At 47.0% G+C, this 26563-nt stretch overlaps 1 long non-coding RNA gene across 1 annotated transcript; it reads left to right on the top strand.

The window, feature by feature from the left end:
• The first annotated feature begins 560 nt into the window (after positions 1-560).
• Positions 561-25234, top strand: LOC115383026 (uncharacterized). The gene is made up of 5 exons (XR_003930621.1): positions 561-601; positions 2271-2348; positions 2437-2606; positions 13139-13479; positions 25223-25234. It is a non-coding gene; the product is annotated as an uncharacterized LOC115383026 (long non-coding RNA).
• The last annotated feature ends 1329 nt before the right edge of the window (positions 25235-26563 follow it).

The raw sequence follows: 26563 nt of genomic DNA, 5'->3' as shown, positions 1-26563 counted from the left end.
GGTTGGGGCTCGTACGCAAGCACCTGGTGGCCCGCCCTTAAAACATGTCATGATAGTGTTGGTGTTGATTTTACGGGTTAAAAATGTACTTAATTCAAGATTTTACTGTTTAAAAAAAGTATAGTTTAAAAAACAAGGTTACCTCAAAATTTACATTAGAAAAAAAAATTCTATGATAAAATACTGGATACATCTGCGGTATAAAGCAGATGAGCAGTGTGGAGATACATTTATAATTACTTTTTATCATGTTTTATCACTGATTTGTAGAAGAATAAGTTGATAAATAAAATTAAACCAGGGGACCCTGGGTAGGACAGTAACCTTTGCACCTTGCTAGAGGCAGGCACAAGGAATAAAGTAACTCTCTACTCTTAAAAAACAAAACAAAACAATAAAACTACACTGGACTTTTCATCTGTATGACGAGTAGATAATGTCTGAATTTAAGGGAACTTTTCCTAAATTCCCTGTGGGTTTGTGATTGAGGCTTTGTTGTTTTAGTCAGGCAACCCGTTCGGACAGCTATGGGGTCCGGACGGAGCTTCCCCCGGTGCGACGGCAGATCGTTTGATTAACAGAGAATGCGTTTATGAAGCGAGTGAGTTCTTAAAGCATATTAATATTTATGTCAGACAAATGTTGGTACCCATATTAGCATTTGTTAGCCGCCGTGTGTGTTTTTAAGTGGGCCATTTTGAATGTCAATTCAGTTCCTTCATGTTTGAAGCTAATGCTAATCGGCTAGCTGTGCTTTGCTGCTTGTTATCATAAGGTGTGTGTATGTGGGATGCTACCAGGGCGAATTTAAGTTTTTCATTGCCTTCGAACCGTGTAGAGATGATTATGCTTTAATATTGTTGTATAGGATTGTTTATTATCGTTTATTATTTGTATCTTTTATTTCTTATTTTGTGACAGAAACCATTCTACATTCCACCATCATTCAATCATTCTACCATTCTGTCATTTATTCATCATCCATTCAGTTGATTTTGCCAGTCCTTCACCACTATTAAAGAATTGATAAATTGATGCGCTTTCACTGGAAAGGTTTTCGTGTAAATTAAAAACAGGGCTAAATTAAAAAATAGCAGCATAAGTGATGACACGGATTTAATGTTCAGATAAAGTGTCTGAATAAATGCTGAATATTGAGTCAAACTCAAGTCAAACTTGAGTCAAAATTTGTAAAAGAAATTCACATGAAGCTGAAAATAAACTGGAAAAGATCCAATTAAAACTTGTCAGTTTCTGCAATTCAAGGTGAAATATTGAACTTGCTAACAAAAAGTTGGAATGTCTTAAAATGGAAAAAAGATAAAGGTTCATCACAGCATGAATTTAATTTTTGTATCAGTTTTTTATTCACAAAATGCAGCTTAAAGAAGGAAAAGATGTTTTTACATTTTTACACAGAACCTCAAACAGGTTCTGTTTGATTTGCTGTTTGATCTTATTTGTGGACATTTCGCACATGATGAGCTTCAAACACAAACAGAGCTGCGGTCATGACTGTCACAACACAGCAGCCAGTCGACTCTCACCCTGCCGCTGTGCCGCTTCTGGGACTGCCGCTGCGCAGACAACCTGCTGATCGCTGAGCCGACCGGCTGCCAACACTTGTTTTTCTGTCTCCAGCTGCTTGTCAGTCGTGTCCCTCACTCTGGTCTGAAACTCCTCGGGCACCACAAACTGCTTCTCACTGCAGCGTCGGACTTGAACCCTCCTGGTGTTATCTGAAGCTTTTGACTTGAACTTTATTAACCCTGAACTAACTCAGGTTCCCTGGTGGTGATTAGCAACGTTACATCAAGTCCCATCATGAGAGCTGCTGGTTGATTAGTTAATCTCTGCTTCTGTTTGTCATTGGTTCATGACAGGAGCGTCAAACAGGGTGAAATAGTGGTAAACTTAAATTTAAATTTACACTTGTTGCACAAAACTAAAATAATTTCTATGGAAAATGACTATAATCTGAACATAATGCAAATTTGAATGATACTTTCTGGTGTAAAATGCAGTGAAAGGCTTCAGAACCTTTTCCTGTGTCTGCTGCATCGTGGATGTTTTTAGAGTCACGCTGACAGCAGGGCTCTGAGGCTGGTTAGATGGTGTTGATCCCAGATTCTGTGTTGTTGTATCTGCTTCTCTTAAAATCTACTTTTTATCATTTGGTGGTTTAGGTTTGGAGCCTTGTACTTTTTGTGTGAATTACATGAAGAGAGACTCAGTTTCTGAGCGCCGTCTCGTGTCGTCTTGTCTTCCAGAAGCTAACGTGAGCACGTCGATCCAGGTGGACTCCACCGCCCGGGGCTCGGCCGCTGCCTGGGCCATCCTGCCCGTCTGTGAGGACAAACCGCCTCATTCCAGCTCTTCTCTCACTCGGCGGTTTGGAGTTGGTGGTGGAGTTACGGTGTGTCTCTCCCTCCTCAGTGCTGCTGGCCATGGCTGCCGCAGGCGGATACCTGATGTGGAGAAACTGGCAGCTGAGGAACCAGAAGAGCATGAACTTCGACAATCCCGTCTACCTGAAGACCACAGAAGAAGACCTGAACATCGACATCACGCGGCACGGCGCCAACGTGGGACACACCTACCCCGCTGTGAGTGACGGCGCCACGCTGGCACTATAAACATAACGGCAACATTTTATTATTACTGCTCATGGCGTCTTCTTTTGCTGCTCTTCCATATATTTACTGACTGCATTAACAATTGAAGCTTTTTCCTTGTTGGACAAATGAAGGATTATTTAATCTAACCTGCCCATCTCTCCAGATTATCAACCAATAATTTATTTTTATCAGATTTCTTGCCTTCATTGAACATTTTTATCACCATTTCGGTCATTTTGAATGAGACGAGCGCGCAGAAGCAGCGAGACGAGCGCGCAGAAGCAGCGAGACGAGCGCGCAGTACCGACGCTTCCGGGTCCGAAGCGGAGCAGTGGCACCGAGGCGGAGCGGCGGTTTACGAGTGGCGATCCGGTAGCGGTGAACCAGGAGCGGCGAGGCAGCACGAAGGCGGCACGGTTACACCGATAGTGAACCCGGGCACCAGGGACAGAGGTACGTGCCCGTGGGTACCGGTGTGTGAGGCCGTGCCGCCAGCCCAACATGGCCGCAGCGTTGTACCGCGGACCTCACCTGCACCCCCTGGTCGTGAAGGCGGACAGGATCGTCTCCGACCTGCGGGAGGACATCCGCCGGCTGTCGGAGGAACTCAGGGAAAAAGACGATCTGCTGGAGCAGGCCCGGACGCTGGCCGAGGGACAATCCATGCTCATCTCCTCTTTCATGAACACCACCATCGCTCCAGCTCACTGGGCTCCCTCCTGCTCTACTCCGGACCATCGGCGCTCCTGGGCAGAGGTGGTAGTGCGGGGCCGCAAGCCTAAGCCCACCGTAGCTTCGCCTCCACTACCCCTCTCGAATCGCTTCCACGCCCTGGAGCAGTACGACGACAGCCCGGCGGGTGGTGAGGGTCCGCGGCCCGCTGCGGCCGCTGCTGTTCCCGCGTCCTCTGGCGGGTCCGCCGCTCGCCGCCACGATTCCCCGGAAGCCACGCTGCCAGACACCACCAGGCACCGCCGTCGCTCCGCCACTGCTTCGGATTATTTCACCCCGGCCCCGGAGACGGATTTATCCCTCGCGGTCCTGGCCCACTCCACCTCGGCCCCGGAGAAGGAGCTCCCCGCCGCGGCTCCGGATCACTCCACCAAGGCCCGGCCCGGCCCGACTCCACCTCGGCCCCGGAGAAGGAGCTCCCCGCCGCAGCACCGAATCACTCCGCCGCGGCCCTGGAGCCGGACCGCTCCCAGCCGGTCCCGGAGCGGCGGCGATCACCCCGGTCCGCGGCCTCCGCTGCCCGCCTGAGGATGATCAGGGAGGCGGTGAGGAGGCATTCCGGGAGCCACCACCACCACCGCGGGGAGAACCGGGACCACCACTCCGGGGAGAACCGGGACCGGATCCAGGACCAGGGTCAGGACCACCGCTCCAGCAGCGAGGTTGCTGCCGGCGGCCCCGCTACACCGGCAGAGCGCTCCCCAGCCCCGGACATCGTCGCCCCGCAGCCGCCCCCGCCCCGCCCCCTTTTTTCCCCCACATCTCTCCTGGTTGGGGACAGTAGCATCAGGAATATTCGCTTTTTTAACGCTATCACGCGGTGTATTCCTGGTGCTACTGTCCCCACGATCTTCCACGATCTCCCGGAGCTCCTGCAGTCCCTCCCCTCCACTGTCCGCCGGGTCATCGTTCACGTCGGCACTAACGACACGGCCCGGCGGCAGTCGGAGGTCACCAAGCAGGATTTTAAAAACCTTTTTAATAGGGGTGTGCCAAAAAATCGATTCACACAAGAATCTCGATTCTCATTTGCTATGATTCAGAATCGATTTAAAATCCCCCAAAATCGATTTTAATATATATACAATAAAAAATAAACTTTCCTAGCTTTCCAGTCGGCCTCCCTTTTGTAACTATGCGGAAGTGACGTCATCACGCAGCGGGATCTGGACCGTACGCATGCGCAGAAAACACCGAAGCAAAGATGGAGGAAAATGACGTTCAACCGGCGCCGTCTTCGTTAAAAGCTAAAGTTTGGCAACATTTCGGCTTTTACCGACTCCCAGGAAAAACAGAGCTGGACATGACGCACACTGTGTGCAAGCATTGCAAGGCGAAGCTCAAGTACTTCGGCAACACAACAAACGCACGTGCTCATATTACGAGGCATCACCCGGAGATAAGCGACACGGAGAAGCAGAGTCGGCCGCCAGCTGCAGACCAGCGCACACTTCAGTACTTTGCGAAGCTCTCTGCCAACTCCGAGCGGGCTAAAAGAATAACTCGGTCTATCGCCTGTTTCATTGCCAAAGACCTAAGGCCGTACAGTGTGGTGGAGAACGAGGGATTTATCTGCATGTTGCAGACACTGGAGCCGAGGTACGCCATTCCAAGCCGTAAATTCCTCAGTGAGACAGCTGTGCCGCAGCTTTATGAAGAAACTAAAAGAAAAGTCGCCAGTGATCTCGCCAAAACGACCAGAGTGGCTCTAACATGCGATGCGTGGACATCAAGAGCAACACAATCTTATGTGACATTCACAGTTCACTATATATCTGATACGTGGCTACTCGAATCCCGTGTTTTGCAAACTCGTGTCATGCACGAGAGCCACACAGTAGCGAATGTCAATGCCATGTTTCACTCCGTTGCTAATGAATGGAAGTTGACGGTCTCGGAGCTGGTGATTGTGACCGATAATGCCGCCAACATGCTCGCAGCTACACAGATTGATAATTTGGCGCACATTACATGTTTCGCCCATACTCTGAACCTGGCTGCTCAACGAGCTTTGAAGCTGACTACGGTGTCACGGCTGCTTGGGAGGATCAGGAGGATCACTGGTTTCTTCCACCGCAGCGCCATCGCAAATCACGAACTGCAGGAGAAGCAGAAACTTCTGCAGTTACCGGTGCACAAACTGAAAACAGATGTCACTACACGATGGAACAGTGCACTGGACATGATCGAGCGTTTCCTGGAGCAGCAGCCTGCTATTTGTGCCGCGCTGCTCTCTCCACAAGTGAGAAAATCTGCGAGTGACATCTGCACCCTAAGTGACATGGACGTCTCCGCTGCTGAGGAAATCGCAACGGCGCTGAAGCCACTGAAAGACGCAACCCACATCATGTCCGAAGATTCAACACCTACGCTTTCAGTTATTGCTCCCTTGCATACTCAGTTGCTGAATGACACAGCTGGCGTTGCTGCGGACGCACCCGTTATTCGGGAAATCAAACTGGCAATCCACGAAGATCTGGCAAAAAGATACAGTTCTGCACAGGATAAGAGCATGCTTCACTCAGCTTCCTTTTTGGATCCAAGATTTAAGGCTCTGCCTTTCCTCACTGTGGAGGACCAGCTGGAAATCCACGCCAATGTTGTTGCTGAGGCAGCTGCACTCGAGGTAAATTTATATGACCCGTTCTTGAACAATATATATTATAAACTGTGTAACACATTTATACTTATTATAATGGATGTAATTCAAAGTTAAATTGAATCTCATACAACAAGTTTGTATATATGTTTTTTTTAAACAACAACATCTTGAAGCCCTCTGAGGCAACTGTTGTTGTGATACTGGGCTATACAAAAATAAATTGATTGATTGATTGATTGATTGATAAAACATACAATGAGGGAGTGATGTGATTATATTGTACATAAAGACTTGTATATTTTGATTTTGATTTTTTTTTCTGTAGAGACATTTGAACCCAGAGGAGTCTGGCTGTGACACTACTGTGACACCACAGCCAGACACAGAAGAAGGCCCTGCTCCGAAAAGAAGGCCCTCTGCACTGGTAACACTTTTGGGCAAGACATTTACTGAGGTCAGTGTTGCTCATCGATCAGCCAGCACCAGAGCTGAAGAGGAGCTCAAGAAGTATCTCGAAGCCCCTCCACTGTCTCTGTCGGAGAATCCCCTCAGTTGGTGGAGGATCCATGAGACCACTTTCCCTCTCTTGGCTCGACAGGCTAAACGCTACCTGTGCATCCCTGGCACTAGCGTGGCCGCGGAGAGAGTTTTCTCCACCGCTGGAGATATAGTGACAGCACAGCGAAGCAGCCTCACTCCTGCTCACGTTGATCAGCTTCTTTTCCTACAAAAAAACCTGAACGTTGCACTTGCAAATGGACAGTAACGTTGGACCCAGTTCATGCCCAGTATTCGTAATGTTTTGTTGATAATTGTATAACAGGTTGCACAGTTGTGCAGTTCTATTTTTTGCAAGAGGTACTTTTATGAAAAGTTCAGGGACAGCTAGTTTACAGATGGTATTTGTATTTTTCATTTTTTATTTAAAAAAAGCACTTTTATTTTCATAACTTGTTAAGCTTTTGACTAAGAAATATAAATGTTTTTCATGTCTGCTGGTTGTATTCTACAAGATATTTTTGGTATTGCAACTTTACTGTGAAATGAAAATGCATCTTTTTCAACTGAACCATTTTCTAGTGTACAGAGAAACTTTATTTTTGTTACAAATTACTTTATAGCTAACTAGAGTAGTAGCTGAGGAGTACACAATCTTTGTTAATTCATCAAAATTGAAAAGGTCGCATGTTTAACTGCACTATTAAAAGAGGCACTTTTGTTTTTGTTACTGATATTGCTTTTTGTAACAGTTGCAAAAATCCCATCTAAGCATGGATGAATGTGTAAAACTTAAAAATAAAGTTGAAAAGGGCACTTTAATGTCTCAATTTTTCATGCTGTCTAGCAAAGCAGATGGGAGTACATCATGATAAGAAAATAGATCAGAAATTATGATGAATAAAATCGCTTTGAATCGAAAATCGTTTTGAATCGAAAATCTATTTTTAATCGAATTGTGGCCTCAAAAATCGGAATCGAATCGAATCGTGAGTTGGTTAAAGATTCCCACCCCTACTTTTTAACCTGTTGGAGAGCTGTGGAAGGTCGGTTTTTATCTCTGGACCTTTGCCGACCTTCTCCAGGGGCGCTGAACGCTTCTCCAGACTGCTCAGCCTCAACACCTGGCTTCAGCGCTCCTGCTCAGCCTCCAACTTTTATTTCATTGACAATTTTAACCTTTTCTGGAACCGCCCAGCTTTTTATCATCAGGACGGACTTCACCCGAGCACGCTGGGCAGCTCCATTTTAGCAGGTAACATTCAGCACACAGTCCACACATCCCCCACTGACTGACTACCTGCAAGCCCCCCCCATCCACCACACGCCGCACACACCCCTCACACACCTTCACTGCCCCCGGACACACCACACACCATCCACAGCATCCCAGTTATCATCTCCTCCAGACACCACATCCCTCGGACTGTTTTTAAACGAGAAAGGACTCTTTTAACAGTGAAACTTCACCGAGAGCGCACATTCAGCCCGCCTACCACCATTAAAATGGCGTTGCTGAATGTGCGCTCTCTCTTAAACAAATCTTTTATTATTAATGATCTTATTTTAGATAATAATTTAGACAGTCTGCTTTTAACTGAGACATGGCTTGGTACTGATGCACCTGTTATCCTCACTGAGGCTTCCCCACCAAGTTTTAGCTTTTTATTTTCAACCAGACAGGGTAAGAGGGGTGGAGGGACTGCTTCCATTTTAAAAACCTCATTTAGTGCGTGTACAGTGGTTTTTAACAGTTTTAGCTCCTTTGAGCACCACGCCTTTGTTTTTACCAGTCCCCCAATCCTGTGTTTAACTGTGTACAGACCCCCTCAGTACTCTAGTCTTTTTATTAGTGAATTTTCAGAACTTTTAACAATAATTCATTCTAAATATAACAGAATTTTAATAACTGGTGATTTTAACTTACATGTTGACGACATCTCGGACTCTATGTCCAGAGAATTTTTAAACCTTTTAAACTGTTTAGATTTTAAACAGCATGTCGCACAGCCAACTCACAACAGAGGACACACCCTGGACCTGGTTCTAACCCACGGTCTGTCCATCAGTGTGTCCTCTGTTGTTGACCTGGCTGTGTCTGACCACTACTGTGTGTTTTTTAACATCACCAGTTTTAACCAGCAGGAAGCCCCGGTGAGAACAGTGAGGAAACGCTACCTTACCTCTGAAGTGGCTGCAGATTTTATAGAAATTTTACAGAGCACTCCTGCAGTGATTTTACCTGCACCCTGTGATTTTATCGTTGACAATTTTAACAGTAAACTCAAGTCCAGTCTGGACTCAGTCGCTCCACTTTTAACCAAAACTATCAAGGGCCATTCCAAACCCCCGTGGAGGAAAAACGATGCAATCACCAAACTAAAAAGAAACTGCAGGAGTGCTGAAAGAAGGTGGAGAAAATCCAAGTTGACTGTACATCACGACATTCTACGTCAACAACTCAAAATTTACAATAATGCAGTTAAACAGGCCCGAACTTCCCACTTCTCTCAACTTATTTCAGACAATAAAGACAACCCCCGGTTCCTCTTCTCCACTTTCAACATTTTAACTGGCACTCATTTTAATAAAGCTTTTAAGGAGCCAACAGACGCTCTCTGTGAAGACTTTGCAGACCACTTCAGAACTAAAATCATGGACATCAGGTCTAGTCTTTTACCCCAACAGGTTTTATCAGTGAACACAGCTGAACCGTTGTCCATGCCTGAGGAAACACTGGACAGTTTTGACCTGGTTGACGCGAGGACTCTTGGTCGAGTTTTCTCCCAAGTAAAATCAACAACCTGCCTTTTAGATCCCATTCCCACACCACTTTATAAATCACTTTATGGATTCCTTGAGGAACAGATTTTAAATATCATGAACAGCTCTCTTCAAATGGGTGTCTTCCCCACTGCCTTTAAAACGGCGGTGGTGAAGCCCCTTCTGAAGAAGAGCAATTTAGACCCCAATAATCTTAATAACTACAGACCAGTATCCAACTTACCATTTTTAAGTAAAGTTTTAGAAAGACTGGTTTTTAACCAAGTCAATGACTTTTTAATGATCAATAACATTTTAGAAAGACATCAGTCTGGTTTTAGAGTGAACCACAGTACCGAGACGGCCCTTTTAAAGATTTTAAATGACATCAGGTGGAATTTAGATAATAAAAAACTCACAGTGTTGGTTCTACTGGACCTGAGTGCTGCATTTGATACAGTAGACCACCACATTTTAATAAATAGATTGAGTCACCTGGTGGGCCTCTCTGGTACCGTTCTTAACTGGTTCAGTTCTTATCTCACAGATCGATGTTTTTATGTAAGTTTGGATACTTGTTCCTCAGGAATCCATGAAATTAGGTGTGGGGTTCCCCAAGGTTCAATTTTAGGTCCCATACTTTTTAATCTCTACATGCTTCCACTTGGGGACGTCATCAGGAGACACGGCATCAGTTTCCATAGTTACGCTGACGACACTCAGCTGTACATCGCCGTGTCTCCTGATGACTCCGGGCCAATAGAAACCCTTTTTAACTGTATTTCAGACATCAAGTCATGGATGGCAGTGAATTTCCTACAGCTCAACCAGGACAAGACTGAGGTTTTAGTTATCGGTCCCGAAGGTCAGAGAGAGAAAATTTTACCTAAATTATCAGATTTTAAACCAGCACAATCAGTTAAGAACCTGGGCGTGATTTTTGACTCTGAGCTAAGTTTTATTCCACACATTAAAAACATAACTAAGATTGGATTTTATCATCTTAAGAATATAGCCAGAGTCCGCCCGTTTCTCTCTCAGGCCAGTACAGAGGTGCTAATGCATGCTTTTATCTCCTGTAGATTAGATTATTGTAATGCCTTGCTCTCTGGTCTTCCCAAAAAGAATATTTCAAACCTCCAGTTATTACAAAACTCAGCCGCTCGCGTGCTGACGAGGACCAGGGGGCGGGCCCACATTACACCGGTTTTACAGTCGCTGCATTGGCTCCCTGTCCGCTTCAGGATCGATTTTAAGGTTCTCTTATTAGTTTTTAAATGTCTTAATGGCCTTGCGCCTTCTTATCTAGCTGATCTGTTTTTACCCTATCGACCCTCGCGGGCCCTGAGGTCCTCTGGCAGCGGCCTATTGTGTGTTCCTAAAGCCAGAACCAAAACCCATGGTGAAGCGGCTTTTAGCCACTACGGCCCCCGCCTGTGGAACAGCCTGCCGGAGAACCTCAGGACCGCAGAGACTGTTGATATTTTTAAAGGGAGGTTGAAAACACACCTTTTTAATCTGGCTTTTAATTGACCTTTTATACCTCTTATCTCCATCATTTCTATTTTTGGTCATTTTAATTTTTAATATACTTATCCTATTTATTCATTCTATTTTTACTATGTACTTTTAATTTATTTTATTTTGTATTTTATAATCTTATCTTACTTTTTATTTATTTTTTATTTTTTTTTATTAGCTTTGTATCATGTCTTTTTAACATCTGTTTAACTCCAGTGTTTCCTCAGGGGGGTCCTTCACACCGGGAGTTGGTCCTGGTCCTCTGCTGGGGTCGCTGCGCTCTGGTCCTCTGGTCCTGGCTGGCCTGGGGTCTCCACACCTTGGTGTGCGGGATCCCGTTGGTCTGACGGGGTCGGGGGTTGAGCGCTGGTGCCCCAGTACTAATGACCTTCGCCTTCTCCTGGTGTGAACGGCCCCACTGGTAGTGTTTTCCCATGATGCTTAGTGCCATGCCATGTCTCCTCTGCCTTGCTATGGGCATAAATTGGGTGTGTGCGTGTGTTTGTGTGTGTGTGCGTGTGCGTGTGGTGTACACTTATTGATGGTGCAGCTTTTGTTTTTTTTTTTTTTTTTTTTTTTTTTTTTACTGTTAAGCACTTTGCATTGCTTTTATTATCATGAAAAGTGCTATACAAATAAATAAAGTTTGAAGTTTGAAGTAATGAAGACAGTAACATAATAAAATAGAACCAGACAACTATTAACCCAACTATCAAACCAAACGCTCATTACTTCTTAAACTTATTTTTCTTCCCGCTTCATCGGTAATGTAATCCAATATTGTGATACCTTTTCAAATATCCCATTACAGTGGGTGCGTTTACATGCAGCCAATAACCCTTTCTTAACCAGAATATTCGCAATAACCCGGTTGCGCACAGCCATGTAAACACGTGCAAAAACCTGAATATGCTCATATTCCGGTTTTTAAAAACCTGAATATTGCCCCTGGGTTACTCCTTTTCTAACCTGAATTTCTGGTCATATAAACGCGCATCGTAATATCCCAGTCGAAAGGGACATCAAATACTGCTCTGCGCTTGTTCTACCCGCAAGGAATCTCAGTCATTTGAGTCCAGGAACTACTTGTGACACAGTTTAACTGCTACTAAGTAAGTGAAATGTGCCAAAACGATCGTTCAGTCCTTCTGTTTTACTGAAAAAAACGGCGCATGCATCATTAAACATATTACCACGTCTTGCTGGCTTACTCTTTTTCTAACAACATGCAGAGAGAAGCTGCAGCGCCCTTCTTTTTCTGTGGTGTCTATGTAAAATAAGGTTGAACATGCAAACAGCACACCTAGTGGCATGAAGAGCAAATGCAGTCATGGCGTCATCTGTGCATCTTGGTTTGAATGGGGATATCCCTGATCATGTAAACAGGAGTAACTCTGTCTGTTTAAGCATGTAAACGGGTTATTCCAAATGATTCAGAAACCGGAATATTGACCTTAACCCGAATATTGACTGCATGTAAATGTAGTCACTGTTAGCAGGTTAGTGGTTTTATCACATTTAAACTGGTCAGCAGGTAATCAGACTAATGACCATCATTACATGACCAACTTTAAACTTCTGTTGAGTCACAAAATGAAAAAATAACGTTTTATACTTTATAACTTTGTAGAATTTGAAGCTTTTATCCCCATGTATTTTACAGATTTCCTTTTTCTAAACATTTTTCACAAATTACCTCCCGAGTCGAGGCAGATGTTTGATTTGCATGTGAGCCGTTCTTGGCAACGACATGAAAGAGAAACTATTTGAGCACAAGGTTTGTGCTTGAAGTAGTGTTCTAAATTCCACATCTGACAAATTCCACTTCAGAAGCAAAAATATCTGCTAATAAAAGTTCAATTTGACAAGCAAAAGCGTGGTGTGTACGCTCGTTGATTCAGTTCAGGTTGGAAATGGGAAATCAATTCAATAAATTCCAGCGAGCTCAGTTGGAAAATGTTTAAAATAATCCGGTTGGACATGGTAGAGGTCAGAAAAAGTTGCCATTAGGTTCCAGAAAGATGTATAAAGTAGGAAAGACTCTAAAACGCTGGCGTGCAGCTCCTGCAGAAAGTGAAGGTCTTCTTCAGGCCGGTGACCTCTGCTCTCAGGCCGACCTCTCGTCCTGCTCTAATCCGCCCGGCGTTATCAGACTGTCCCTCTCAGATTAAACAGATTAACCTAAACCCGGACGGAGATGGACACAAACCACTGCTCTCCCTCCGACAGCTGCAGGAGACAGCAGCTCCTGGGAAAAGACGCCCAACACTCAGACTGTTTTTCTGATTTAATTTCGTGGGAAATGGTGAAAACGTCTCTTTTGGAAGCGAAGGTTGTCGAGTCCTGTTCTCCTCCGTCTGCAGGTTGAGCTTATGTCACCGTCTGTCCCTCTGTCCTCCTCCAGATCTCCATCGTGAGCACAGACGACGATTTATCCTGATCCAGTTGGTCGTCGAGTTTTCTTTTCTTCTTCCTCCTTTCTTTTCTTCGTCTTGCGGCAGCTGACGGCGCCGCGTGGCGCCCCCTGGCGGTCCGCGGCGGCAGCTGCAGCCCTCACGGTCCGACCACATGCCTTCTGAAGTGCATTACGTCCTTTATCTGTGGCCAAGACCAACCTTTATTTATTATGTGAATATCCAGAGTGTCAAAGACTTTTTTCTTTTTCTTTGTTAGTTTTTTGTTTTTCTTTCCGGGCCACAGACCACTTCCTGCCATTTCTTTTGCCCCGCCCTGATAGGGGAACCCGTTGAGACGGATTTCCACAGCGGGGAATCTCTCTGGACTCAGACTAACTCTGCCGGTCAGCATTTTGAAACTGCATCGGAGCTCTCAGGAACCGACACGGTAAATGTCTGAAGGCGGCCGGAGACTCGCCGAGAAATGAGGCCCGAACACTGAATCCCTCTCCGACTGCTTCCTCCTGTCCATCCTGTCAATACCTGATGGATTTGGGCCATATCGCCTCTCCTGGTTAATTTAATTTATGAAGTTGATGCTTTTTCCTTCTTCTTTTTTCCTCAGTCAGTATTATTCTTATTGAAGATATGTAAAAAAATCACCATGGTTACAGCGTTTGTAAAGGATGTATATATTTCGCCATCAGTGCCAGAGACATGAGCGTCAATCAGGACTCTTAAATGCACTTTGATCAAATGTTGCTTCTGTAAACTAGAATTTGGCACTCAGAGAGCACAGACCTCCACCACAGCTCAAATCAGTTACCAACAACAATTAGAACACCATACATAATCAAAAAAACATTTTATTTCTCCCCAACACAAACAATGTATGGGAGAAAGCTGTTTGTTGCATGTTCATATCTTAATGTGTTGCCTCACAGTGACTGACACTCCGGAATCCCCCTATTTTTGTCTGCTGTGGATCCTGGTATCCGGAATACTTCCGTCTGGATCAGCAGCTGATATCTCTTAGAGTCATTGAAGAACTTACACCGTAATTTTTTGCTGAGCCCCCTTGTCATTTATTGTTGAGTTATGCCCAACTATTTCAAAGACTGCCCTATCTCTCAATGATAAAGAATCTTTTTAAAAAATTCCTGGATCCAGACAGTGATCTGGATCGTCACCAAAATTTAATGGACTCTAAGTTAGCCCAAGACCCACCTTTCCACAAAGTTTCATTGCAATTCGTCCAATACTTTTTCCATGATCTTGCTAACAAACCAACCAACCAACAAACCGAAGTGATTACATAACCTCCTTGGCGGAGGTAATAATGCCATCAGGTGACCAACAAATTATATTAGGCCTAATTCCATAAATATTTGAGTGTTGTTCATTAATTTTTGTGTTAAAGGGGCTGTATCATGCAAAATTCACTTTTTGTATGTTTTAACCTTGTTATATAGTTATGTACTCACCAAAAACACCCCCAAAGCGTTTTTTTCCTTCGTGCCTGCGTGTTTGAGCTTTCCTTTGTGTTTCTGCTGCTCAGAGAGGCAGCCCCTCCTGCACCCGTGAAAACTCTGTTTCCCACGTTGACGTCACACGGTGAAGATGGCTCCCCTGAGCCCCCCTCCGGCAGGCCCTCTGCAATCAGCGTTGCTGCTTTTTTGTAACTCCGATTACAGGGATAAACTTTGACCATCGTCTGAAAGCAACAATCAAGCAAGAACAAGAGTCTGAAGGGTCTGCGCTCGGTGAGTTTCTCGCAGGAAAAGACGTTGTCGCGTGTCTTTGCGTGTAGAAAAGCTAAAGCTAGCCAGCGTATTTGTTTTGAAGCGCTGATTGGTTGAAGTACGCCGTCAGTCAAAGTCCACAGGGGGAGAGGCGGGATTTTCAGTGAAACGGAGCGTTTTCTCTTCAGGGTTTCATAATCAGCCCCAGAAAATCTTTTATTTCACACAAAATGACTTTTCCTTAGCGCCAAAAATAAGCTATTACCATGTTAATGCCATTTCTAGGGTTTGGACGAGCTAAAAAAGCATGATACAGTCCCCTTTAAAGAAATCAAGCTGATCATGTGAAATATGGTATGGTAAAATATTACCGTAAAACATTGAAATGGCCGCATTTTTCATACTTCTGGCAATCACAGCTTCCAGTATTGTATCATAGAAATATTTTTCTTCTAATGTAAATTTTGAGGTTAACCTTGTTTTTTAAACTATATGTGAGAAAGCCCTAAAGATCCAACAGCACCGCCTGCTGGTGACTGGATAAATGCAGCCTGAACTAGTCTGGGCATGCCCAGTCACACTACAGCTGCAGGCCGATTCTGCAGGAGGACTTTATGGAGCTGTGTGGAGTTTTTGTGTGTTTTCCTGCCTTTTGTGTGCGTTCATGACGAAATGTAAGTCATTTTCCACTTCTCACTGAAGTATATTTTATGTTTATTGAAGTATTTTGTTATTTCATGGAGATATGTTGTGTTTCACTTTGCTGATTAGTCCTATTTGAATATAAGTTAGTCCTGCTTGTAATTTGTTGATTCTGCAGCCAAGTTCACATGCTTATTGTGATTTATTGCACATCAATATTGCATCCTGATTTACTGATTTATAATTGTGACTGTGATTGGTTTGTATTATCCATGTTCAGCTGTTAGTTGATTCACTACTCACTATTGTTTAGAGCATTTTGTGACACAGTGATTATTCCTTGTTTTTCCAGACCACACACACACACATATATACACACATACACGCATGCATAAATACGCATAGTGTTGCTGCTAAAGAATAAGAATAAAGAAGAAGAAGAAGACAAACGGATCTCTCTGTCCTGTTTCCCGACTCTCTGACCGGAGTCATTGACCATAATCTTCCGCCTCAACCAGAAATCCTACATTCTGAGACTCGCCCCTCAAACATTGGTCCTTCGAGCCGGATTGAGTGCACCTATGAATAAGATATGGCTGAAGCAGCATCAGACGACGCAGAGCTCCTGAGCCGTCCACAGAGAGAACATCGCTTACCTGCTTACCTGGAGGACTTCCACATTGGATTCAGGCCACCCATGCGCCCTGCTCCCCCTACCACTGTGTCCCGCTCTCACAGTCACCACAGTGGCAACCCGAGCAAGCTGTCCAAGAGGAGTTCACACACTACTAGCAGATCCAGTAAGCATACATGTTACTCAGTTGGTACGTATCCCACTCAGGATCTCTCACCCGCACAAGCTGCTGTCATGGAAGAGAGAATAAGACAGTTGGAGCTGGAGGACATCCGCCGCCAGATTGAGCAGGAGACTCAAGCTGACCTGGAATGTAAATTGCTGGATGAACAAGCCAAGGAAGCACAGCGACTCCAAGATGAGGCACTCAAAGCTAGAGAAGCACTCACTCGGCGGCTGGAAAGACAGCAGCGCCTAACAAGGGCTGAACAGGACTTTGAGATTGCTAAGCTTCGCTCTTCGATGCTCTCCTCAAATAATGAGACATGTCCACCTTCACCTGCCCAATCCGATGAATCCGGACCCTTCCTGGACTTACCAACCCCAGTGCAGGTCAGACAGGTTGGCGGGCTCTCATCCATCTTTCAGCCCTCTCCCTCAACCCGGTTACCTCCGAGACCTGCCACTGCTGTGCACCCATCTCTTCCTCCTCCGCAAGTGATGCAACAGGTCACTCCAGTCTCTACAGCACCTCCTGCTGGAGCACAGCCAATTCTCCAGCCTACAACCACCCCAGCAGTACCTGCACTCCCAGTGAACCTGGCAACACACTCTCAGGGTGTCATACCCATGGTACCAAGGGTCACGAGACCAATGAGACCACAACCTGGCCCAGCACCTCCTCCTGTGATACAACCTGTGTCACACCCTTGAGTGCAAGTCAGCACCTCAGTACCGCTGGTCCAAACAACGCCTCAAGTGGCATCTTCCCTTAACTCACAACTAGCGAGTAGTCCAGCGCTGGCAGCGAGTTCAGACTTAATCCAACCTCCTCCCAATCTTGCAGAGCCTCAATATTCAACGGTGTACCAACCCGCTTACAGCTACAGTCAACCAGCCGTGGAGCCACTGTACAGTGCTCAGCATGCCAGCCAAAGACCTCCACCACTCATCCCAACTCACCATGGGCAGCATACTGGTCCAAATTTCTCTGCTCCCTACCTCGGGTACACACCAATACCTGGAGCTGAGTTACTCATGGCCACAGCCCTCGGAATCCCTCGGCCTTCCCTACCAGTGTTCGAGAGTGGTCGGGAGAGCGACTTTGCGCTGCTCAAGCTCGCACTAGATCACCTACTGGGGAGTAACCATCACCTCAGTGAGCAGTACAAATACCAAGTGTTGATCAACCACGTCAGGCTACCAAGTGCGCTGCAGCTTGCCAAGGCATACATGCATGACCCGGTACCATATACAAGGGCACTGCAAGCTCTACAAGATAAGTATGGTCAACCCAGACAATTGGTTCAGAGTGAGCTTGGTGCCATACTTAATGCGCCTCCTCTCAAGATGGGTGATGCTAATGCCTTCGACTCATTTGCCTTATCTGTCCAGTCCTTAGTAGGCATGTTGAAAACCCTGGAAGGACAGAATGGATATGAACTCCACTGTGGCTCTCATGTCGATCGCCTGCTCAGCAAAATGCCTCCCTCCTATCGCGATGGCTTCGTTGAGTACTGCCTCGGACGTGGTATTTTGCAGACTGGCAGTGACAGAACATACACCCTTCAAGACTTGGCTTTCTGGCTCCAAACTAAGTCTCAAGCAAAGCGCATCTCAAGTCGAGCAGCAGCACTGTATCAGACCGATGCCCCCCGACTTGTGAGGAAGGATCAGCGAGCCACACATCCCAAAGAGAAGCACACAACTGTGTGTCTCAATGTAGCTGAGAAAGCAACCAGACAAGAGACAACTGGATCAAAGCCTACACAGGCCAAAGCCAAGCCCAAGCCCTTCTGTCCATACTGTGACAGTCATGATCACTACCTTAATTCCTGCGAAGGATTTAAGGAGCTGAGTATTGATCAAGTACTGAAATGGCTCAACGATGGTCAACGGTGTAAGAAATGCGGACGCAGTCACACCGAGGATCGCTGCACGCTGAAGCGTCCTTGTAAAACATGTAAGGAGACTCACCTTACTGTCCTGCATGATTCAGTCCAGGAAAGCAAACAGAAGGTGTACACAGTCAGCCTACTTCCCACCAAGGTGTACCTGGACCGGCCCAACCGATCCCAAAGAGTCATGCTGAAAGTGGTCAAGGTCCTCCTTCATAATGGCAACCGGAAGATGGAAACTTATGCTGTGCTGGATGATGGTTCAGAGAGGAGCATCGTCCTCCCACAGGTGGTGCAGCAGCTCAACCTCGTCGGCCAGCCAGAGAACCTACCTCTTCAGACAGTGCACCAAAGCGTGAAACAACTTAATGGTGCCTCAGTCTCATTGGAGGTATCATCACTACTACGGCCATCCGAGAAGCACTTGATAGCTCATGCATTCACCGCAGAGGGATTGGCTCTTGCTGAACACACCTATCCAGTCGCTGTTTTACAGCAGAAATACCTGTATAATGAAGACACGGGACGCCGTGGACTCTTGTTAGCAACGTGCTTTCGCTTTAGTAAACAGGAAGTAAAACCACACACATAGAAGCATTGCACTATGGGACATGGAGTCCACTATGCCTACTACTACACCTCCTCTTTTTAGCTAAAGTCATGCTTTATCAAATGAACAGGCATGCAAAGTGACTGACAGCCTAAACACTAAAGTGCTGTGACTTATTTTCAAAATAAACATTGTTTTTCTTCTTAGCTTTTCCTTTGAGTTGCAGCTGCATATTTTCTGAACAACAGAATACAAAACATTCTTATTTTTTTTCTTTAACTGCAACACATAGAATCTTTTACAAATCCAATTTATCAGGAGGTTTCACCACACGACCAGATCTGGTGGTAGTCCCTGTAGGTCTCAAGTGGCTCCTGTTTCTCCTGAGGAGACCTCTGTCAGTCTCAACCACATAGGATCTTGGAGCGTCAGCGGGTCTGAGGACTTCTCCTGTCGTCCCTTCAGTGGTAATCCACACCTTCTGTCCAGGTGTTAGTTTGGAGAGTGGTCTGGCTCGGTGTCTCCGGTTGTAGTGTTTCGCCTGCTCACACCTCCCCTTCTCCTCCTCCTTTCGAAAAGTTGGCAGGTCTGGCCACTTCGGCTCCAACTTGGTTGTGACTTGAGGTAGGGCGGTGCGGAGGTTTCTTCCCATAAGCAGCTGGGCTGGTGAAAATCCGTGTTCCAGTGGGGTCGATCTGTATGCCAACAGTGCTCTGTTAAAGTCAGTGTCCTTTTTCCACAGATCCTTGATGGTACGAACAGCTCGTTCCGCCTCACCATTGGCCTGGGGGTACCTCGGGCTGCTTGTGACGTGTGTGAAGTGGTACTGCTGTGCAAACTGTTTGAACTGTACTGACAAAAACTGCGGCCCGTTGTCTGATACCACAGTCTCTGGAGTTCCGTGTCTAGCAAAGGCCTCTTTGACAGCTGTAATAGTGACCTCTGCCGACGTTTGCTTGAGCTGTGCCACTTCAATGTATCTCGAGAAAAAGTCAATGATCAAAATGTACTGTTTCTTTGACCACTCAAACAGATCCATTCCAACCTTCTGCCAAGGGCGGTCCGGAAGTGGAGTGGACAGCAGCGGTTCACGGCTCTGAAGTCTGTACTTTTGACACGTTTCACATGTTTCCACCATTTGACCAATCTGAGCAGAGATGCTGGGCCACCAGACCGATTCCTTAGCTCTGGCCCTGCATTTGGTAATCCCTTGATGACCTGCGTGCAGACGTTGCAAAATGTCTGCTCTCAGAGGTGGTGGAATCACGAGTCTTTCTCCTTTCATGAGAAGGCCGTGACCAACATGTAAGTCCATCCTGTGTTGCCAGAAAGCTTTGACATCTGGATCCAGCTTACATTTTTCTGGCCACCCTTTAACACAGTAGTCCTTCACCTTTGTGCACACTTTGTCCTCTTCTTGTGCTGACTTGATCTCTTCCAGCTTTTTGTCTGTGGCGGGGAGACAGGATACAATAGTATCGACAAAAACTTCGGCCTCTTTCTCCAACTGTAGATCTCCTGCAGAGGGCGGACCACCCAACGGGGCACGCGACAGGGTGTCAGCTGTGACGAGGTTCTTTCCTGGAACATGGATGATTGTGAATGCGAATCGGAGCAGCCTCAGCCTGAACCTTAGGATTCGAGGAGGAAGATCATCCAAGCCTCTTGTGCTCAGAAGAGGTAGCAGGGGTTTGTGGTCCGTGATGAGCGTGAACTGTAGACCCATGAGATACGATGAAAGTCTCTCACACGCCCATGTGACTGCTAGCGCCTCCTTTTCTATTTGCGCATAGCGTCTCTCTGTATCAGTTAGTCCTCTGGAAATGTAGGTCACTGGTCGCCACATGCCGTCTCTCTGCTTCTGTGTGAGTACAGCTCCAATGCCGTATGGCGATGCATCTGCAGCAACTCTTGTGTCAGCTGTGTTGGAGTACTGAGCGAGCACTTCAGGAGAGCTGAGTATTTCCTTCAGTTTCTGGAATGCTGTCTCCTGTGGCTCTGCCCAGATCCACTCATTTCTCTCCTTTTGCAGCTCCTTAAGTGGTGTTGTGATGGTAGCCAGCTGTGGCATGAACTTGGCAAGGTAGTTAGCCATGCCCAAAAGACGTCGCACATCTTCCACACACTTTGGCTGTGGCAGCTGCTGGATTGCCTTTACCTTGTTTGGGTCAGCTTCAATGCCTTTTGCTGAAACTTTGTGTCCAACGAACATAATCTCTGTTTTCGCAAACTCACACTTCTCATTAAGAGTGAGACCCTCCTTTTGGAACTTTTGAAGCACGCGGTGCAGTCTCTCGTCATGCTCTTTTCTGTCCCTGCCGTATACAAGTATGTCGTCTGCATGACAGATTACACCATCAAAGTCCTCAAGCATCTGCGACATTCTCCTTTGGAAATGCTCGGGCGCTGATGCTATGCCAAAGGGAAGGCGATTGAACTGAAACCTCCCAAAAGGCGTAATGAAGGTTGTGAGGGGCCGTGACTCTGGTGTGAGGGGGATTTGCCAAAATCCGGAACGGGCATCCAACTTTGTAAACACTTGAGCATCCTTCATCAGTGCGAGCGTTTGATCCACTGCAGGAAGAATGTGGCGCTCCCTTTTCACTGCTGTGTTTAGGGGTGTGAGGTCCACGCAGATCCTGGGCGGCTTATTGGCAGGTCTGGGAATGACGACGATGCCTGAGCACCACTCCGTAGGCTCAGTGACCTTTGAAATGACTCCCATTTTTTCCATTCTGCTCAACTCTTCCCTAACTGCATCTCTGAGGGGGAGAGGGACACGCCGGGGGGCTGAAAGAGCTATGGGTATGGCTCCCTGCTCTAGCTCTATGTGGTAAGGCTCTTTTAGTTTGCCTAAACCTTGAAACACTGTAGGATATGCTGCTCTGAAATCTGTCTCAGGTTCAGTGACAGTGTCTACTCTGACCACCAGCCCCAATGCTTCACAAGCGGGTCTGCTTAACAGAGGCTGTACTAGGCCTGACACTAAGTAGACATCTTGTAATGTGCAGCGGCCTTTCACTACCAACTGCGCTCCAAAGCAGCCTTTCACTTTTAGGGGGTAACTGCCTGGCCCTAAAAGTTTCTTTTTGGGTGTCTGCAACATGCCATCTCTTTCTGGTTTGTACAGCATTTCAGGAATGGATGTAACATCTGCCCCCGTGTCAAGCTTAAACTGGACATTTTCCCCATTTAACTCGACCTTTTCCACCCAGGGCTCTGACCTCTCTGTACCAATTTCTCCCAAGAACACGCAGTCGTCACTATTTGTGTCATTTGGATTTTCTGTGACTTCTTTTAATCCTGCAGCTTCACCACTACGACATACTACAGCAAAATGCCCCTTTTTCTCACATTTTCTGCACTGTACCTCTCTGGCAGGACATTCTTTCCACGAATGTTTGCTCTTTCTTCCACAGCGACCGCATTCCTTGTCGACCTGCTTTGTCGGCTTTTGTGCTTTCTTTGACTGTTGCCATGCCTGAGGTTTTCCTTTCTTCATGTTTGCTTTGATTGAGTCCATGTTCAGCGTCTTGTCTTCTGCAGAATTACTGTGTAGAATTGTTTGCTGTTTCTTCACAGTTTCACTCTGTCTGACTCTCTGTATGGCTTTGGCAAGGGTTAAATCACAGTCCATTTGTAGTGCTTCTGACAGTTTCTTGTCTTTTATTCCCACTACAATTCTGTCCCGAATCAGTTCCTCTTTGAGCACTCCGAATCCACAGTTTTCTGCAAGCTTGTGAACAGCTGTGATGAATGATTCTGCGCTCTCACCGTCCTGTTGACGTCTGGAGTTGAACTGAGCTCGCTCAAAAATGACGTTGTGTTTTCCCACATAGTGCTTGTCAAATGCCGTTTTCACTGCATTATATTGCTGTTTTTCGTCAGCAGTTAATGGCAAAACTGCCAAAACATCATCAGCAGCATCTCCCATCGCATACAGGAGTGAATTTACTTGATACTCCTCTGATTTGCTGTCCAGCGCGGTTGCAATCCTGAACCTTTCAAATCTTCTGATCCATTTTGGCCAGTCAGACGGACATGCAAAATCGAATGGCTCTGGAGGAGTTAAATGTACAGTGGTCGCCATCTCTGTAGCCAAATTCCTGGTGTCTTCTTCACTTTCAGAATCTGCGTTAGATGCACCGTCTCTCTGTACTTCTCTCTCTGCCGACATGAGCCGAGCGCGGCCGTTGCCTAGCAACGTGCTAACTGCTAGCGTCGCCGCGATCCGCGGTTTTGCCCGTCATTTGCGGAGTACACTGCACGAAAACTTCTTCCGCAAGTCAACTGCACTGTACTGCACTGGAATACACCGGTGGGACTTACAGTTCGCCGCTTCTGACACCATGTATAATGAAGACACGGGACGCCGTGGACTCTTGTTAGCAACGTGCTTTCGCTTTAGTAAACAGGAAGTAAAACCACACACATAGAAGCATTGCACTATGGGACATGGAGTCCACTATGCCTACTACTACAATACCGACACCTCAGAGGGCTTCCCTTACCCACCATCAACCGTGCCCAACCTCTACTGCTGATTGGTTCTGACATGCCTCATCTGATTACTCCAGTCCAACCAGTGCATGCAGGACCATCAGGCGGACCCGTTGCCATCTGCACTCAACTGGGATGGTCACTTCAAGGGCCAGTTGACACTGTCCAACTCTCACCTGGAGTCCAACAATGCCTGCACATCTCCACAGCCTCACCCTCCAGCGAGCTTCTTAAAAACGTGGAACGTCTTTGGCAGATGGACACCTTACCCTTCAATGAGAAAGCTGCAACTCGCTCGAAAGAAGACCAACAAGCTCTTACTCTGCTCCAGACAGCCACCACCAGAGTGACAGTAGGTGAGATCCTGCGCTACGCCACACCTCTTCTCCGCCGTAAAACAGACATTGCTCTACATGCTCCTGCAGAAGCAGTACCCCCCAGGCTTCGCAGCACAGAACGGAAGCTTGCTAAGAACCCTGCACAAGCCAAGTCTTACTGTGATGAGATCAGGAAACTGGAGGAAGCCGGTTATGTATCGAAGATCTCCCAAGGAGAAGCTGCCCAGTCACCTGAATCATGGTTCATACCACACCACATGGTCCAGCACAACGGGAAGGACAGAGTTGTCTTTGACTGTTCTTTCCAATTCCGGGGGCAGTCACTGAATGACCACCTGTTGCCTGGACCACCTTTAGGACCTTCCCTACTTGGCGTTTTGTTGAGGTTCCGTCAGCACTCGGTTGCTGTGAGTGGGGACATCAAGGGAATGTTCCATCAGATTCGCCTGCAGCCCACTGACACACCGGTGCTGAGGTTCCTCTGGAGAGACATGCAGAGGGAGAAGGAGCCAAGCATTTATGAATGGAAGGTGCTGCCGTTTGGCACTACATGCAGCCCCTGCTGTGCTGTATATGCCCTTCAGAGCCATGTTCGCGACAACTGCGGTGGCAAGTCCAACCTGGTTGAAATTGTGGAGCACTCCTTTTATGTAGACAACTGTCTACATAGCACCCACACCACTGCTGAAGCCAAAGTGCTCATTGATGACCTACGCCAGTTACTCCTGGAAGGAGGATTTGATCTCCGGCAGTGGGCGAGTAACGTGCCATCAGTGGTCGAGCATCTTCCCCCAGAAGCCAAATCTGAGCACTGTGAGCTTTGGCTCTCCAAAAGCAGTAACAACCTGCAAGAGTCAACCCTGGGCCTCCAGTGGAATTGTCTCACCGACACCCTTGGACTCAAGCTCCGTCCAGCAGAACACCTTGAGCCAACCTTGAGGAATATTTACAAAGCCCTGGCGAGCCAGTATGATCCGCTAGGCTTTATCATTCCCTTCACCACCAGGGCCAAGGTCCTCATCCAGGACATCTGGAAGCATGACAATGGATGGGATAATGTGATTGAGCCCCAACCTCTGAGAGAACAGTGGACAGCTTGGGTGAATGAGCTTCCAGATCTCGTTCACATTGAAATCCCTCGGACTTACGTACCATCCTGTGCTGACAAGCCAACTGCATCCAGAGAGCTCCACATATTCTGTGATGCATCAGAGAGGGCATATGGCTCAGTGGCTTACTTACGCACAGTCGATGATCAAGGTCATGTCCACATCTCCTTCGTGCTTGCTAGATCAAGAGTGGCACCAAAGAAACGACTTAGCATGCCGCGTCTGGAACTTAGTGCAGCACTCACAGGTGCCCAACTTGCCAAGCTTATCCACACAGAGCTTACATTATCCATCCGGCAGACACTCCTCTGGTCAGACTCCACCACAGTGCTCCACTGGCTAAGCTCAGAGTCATGCCGTTACAAAGTGTTCGTTGGCACACGCATCGCAGAGATTCAATCTCTTACCGAAGGAGCCAGCTGGAGATACGTGGACTCTCCAAGAAATCCAGCCGATGACATAACGCGAGGTCTGAAGCTCTCAGATGTGGCACATCCACACCGATGGATCAGTGGTCCAGATTTCCTCCATCAGCCTCATGACCAGTGGCCGACAATGCCAACTGTAACAGAAGCAGTGCCTGAGGCCGTTGAACTCAGAAAGTCCATCCTCATTGGTGTTACATCAGAGGTGCATGATCCAGACCTACCTGATCCAAATCAGTTCCGCACCTGGAAGGATCTAGTACATGCTACCGTCACTTCCCGCCATGGGGCGGCTACCTCCAGCGAGAGGCAGACAGCTGATGCAGCCACTTACATCTCAGCAGAGAAGTTACTCTTGGCTAAGGCTCAACAAGATTCCTTTCCTGGTGAGTTGAAGGCTCTCAAGGCCGGTCGACCCATCCCAACTGACAGTCGCCTGGTGACACTCTCACCCGAGTACGATGAAGCCACAAAACTCCTACGTGTCGGAGGAAGACTACGACGTGCAGAGGATCTCGAAGCAGATGCGATCCATCCAATCATTCTGGACCCAACGCACCAGATCACCAAACTGTTGATTCAAGAATTTGATCAGAAGCTTCTCCATCCAGGATCTGAACGGGTGTTAGCTGAGATGCGACGCCAGTACTGGGTTCTTCGTGGCCGGGAAGCGATACGGAAACACCAGCATGGCTGCAGGGAATGTCAGCTCTGGCGGGCCAAACCAGACGTCCCAAAGATGGCTGACCTTCCACCCTCCAGACTGCGCATCTACAAGCCACCATTCTATTCTACGGGAGTGGATTGCTTTGGGCCGTTTATCGTGAAGATTGGCCGTAGGACTGAAAAGCGATGGGGGATCATATATAAGTGCCTCACCACCAGATGTGTCCACCTCGACCTGCTGGAGAGCCTGGATGCAGATGCATTTCTGCTGTCTCTACGACGATTCATTGCCAGGCGAGGCACCCCATTTGAACTCCTGTGCGATAACGGCACCAACTTTGTTGGAGGAGAACGGGAGCTACGAGAAGCCTTCAGTGCCATGGCACCAGAGCTACAAGACCAGCTGGCAAGACAGAAGATCTCTTTCCAGTTCAATCCCCCAAGCGCTCCACATTTCGGCGGAACCTGGGAACGAGAAGTTCGCTCAGTGAAGGCAGCTCTCAGAGTCACCCTTAGAGAGCAGTCAGTGCCAGAGCCAGTCCTCTACACCCTTCTCGTCGAAGTGGAGGGGATTTTGAATGCTAAACCACTTGGATATGTCTCCGCTGACGCCGCCGATCCCGACCCAATAACACCACATGTTCTACTCATGGGACGTTGTGATTCCTCCCTGCCACAGGCGCTGTATGACTCCAGCAGCATTCTGGGGACACGACGATGGAGACACAGTCAGGTGCTAGCAGACAACTTCTGGACAACTTTCATCCGAC

This window comes from Salarias fasciatus, assembly GCF_902148845.1.
Source record: "Salarias fasciatus chromosome 7 unlocalized genomic scaffold, fSalaFa1.1 super_scaffold_4, whole genome shotgun sequence".
Classification (NCBI taxonomy): Eukaryota; Metazoa; Chordata; class Actinopteri; order Blenniiformes; family Blenniidae; genus Salarias; species Salarias fasciatus.
Note: the sequence above shows the minus strand (reverse complement) of the source record. Positions and strands in the feature narration are given on the sequence as shown.